This window comes from Giraffa tippelskirchi, chromosome X (assembly GCF_054371585.1).
Source record: "Giraffa tippelskirchi isolate mGirTip1 chromosome X, T2T-mGirTip1v1.2.pri, whole genome shotgun sequence".
Taxonomy (NCBI): Eukaryota; Metazoa; Chordata; class Mammalia; order Artiodactyla; family Giraffidae; genus Giraffa; species Giraffa tippelskirchi.
The window spans coordinates 38379073-38380935 of NC_137289.1; the positions used below are offsets into that span (position 1 = coordinate 38379073).

At 43.9% G+C, this 1863-nt stretch overlaps 1 pseudogene; it reads left to right on the forward strand.

The window, feature by feature from the left end:
- The first annotated feature begins 1083 nt into the window (after positions 1 to 1083).
- LOC145535608 (protein FAM209 pseudogene) lies at positions 1084 to 1536 on the forward strand (annotated as a pseudogene).
- Positions 1537 to 1863: the final 327 nt, after the last annotated feature.

The following is a 1863-nucleotide window of genomic DNA, read 5'->3' on the forward strand; positions in this document are numbered from 1 at the left end:
CTAAGAAGGCAAAGAAATATATGTATGTATACTCATGGGCCATCTATTTCACTGCTCAATTCAAGTATGCATGTGTAACAGTATCAGGATTGTTAACCTGTACCCCTACGAGAAAGAACACTATAAACTAGATTACACTGCTTTTATATTTTACTTTCAGTCTTGCAAACTCCATTCATTTCCGAAGTTACTTAAGTCAGGGGATCTTAGTGAGGTGGTTTCATACATTTGTAATATAATTCCATTCTTTAGTCAAATTCTGCATTCTATTCTTGATGTCAGTTTTTCTTAAATATGCATGCATTGCTTTACTTTTTGTGCTGTAAGGTTCTTCTGGTTTTGACAAATATGTAGTGTCATGTATCTTCCATAACATCATACAGAATAGTTTCACTGCCCTAAAACATCCTTTATGCCTGGAGAAGGAAATGGCAACCTACTCCGGTATTCTTGCCTGGGAAATCCCAGGGATTGAGGAGCTGGTGGGCTACTGTCCATGGGGTCTCAAGGAGTCACACACGACAGCGACTGAGTACAGTCATTTTTAAGAACAGTGTTGGCCACACAAAACACATCAGTGGCTCCTAGTTTGTGGCCTCTGGTTTAATATCTTACTTTCCCACTTGTCCCTCTGCTCCATAGGGGTACATGCCCATGGGGCTGCTCTGCTCAGCCCAGTGTTTGGATTCAACAAATGGAATAATGAAAATCGAAAACGGACCCACCCTCCCAGTAGAGCACCAGGTTCAGAAAGAATACATTGGCATGGAAATGGCATTCTGTCACTCCCCACCTCTTTTTCAATTGCCCTCTGGAAATTTCGCTATTTCCCTTTAAGCCCTACTCCCAGTTGACCCCTGCAAGCCTTCTTACCCTCGGCCCTGAAGTCATCACAATGGCCACATGGGTTCTGGTGGGGGCGGGGCCCTCTATGACGTCACCAAGGGCCCAGCCCTGGCTGGTCCTCAGTCTCCAGGTGCCAGGGCAAACCAGCGCACCAGGAGCTGTTTCCTCTCGGCTCACATGTGGTCCATCAAATGGTTCCTGTGCTTTTCCACGGGTGTTACCTGTGTCTGCGCCTTAATGTTTACTTCTCTGAGAGAGAGAGCCGAAGAAATCCAGGGGAAGATGCTCTGCGGAGGATACAGTCTAATTCAGCAAAATCAACCAGAGCATGCCCGAGACTGGCTTAAGATCATGTTTCCCTGGCTTTTCTTCATTGTGCTCATGTATGTGACAGTGAAGTTGATGGGAGAGAGTGGTGAGAGTAATGTGCAGACTCCTCCTGCCTGTCAGGGCGGTTCATTTGGCTCTCCGGGACAGAAAAAGAAAAATGCTTCCCCAGACAAAGACTATATGTTTGCCACCTTAACCCAGCTGGAGATGGACCTTGTGAAATTTGTGTCCAGGGTGCGGAATCTGAAACTTGCCACGGCAACCTGCAGTAACCTCAATGCTCCCAATGTCGAGGTTCCTGCAGACGCACACAATAACATTACACTGTATGAACTCTGGTGCGACGAAGACTCCGATTGAGTGGATTTGTATGTCAGAGTAGGAGAGGAATTGTTGATTGTTGACATACCTTATCCAAACTAATAAAACTATTCTGAAGCAAAAGAAAAAAGCCTCTGATATTTTTTATTTGCTCTACAGTTTGACCTTTTCCAGAGTGTCGTATAATTGGCAGCATGCAGTGTATAACCTTTTCCAGACTAGCTTATTTTACTTTATAACATTCATTCAGATTTCATCCATCTCTTTTTGTGATTTGCTAGCTAATTTCTTTTTATTCTTGAATAATATTCTGCTATGTTGATGTACCAAAGTTTGTTTACCCAGTCGTCTACTAAAGGACACTTT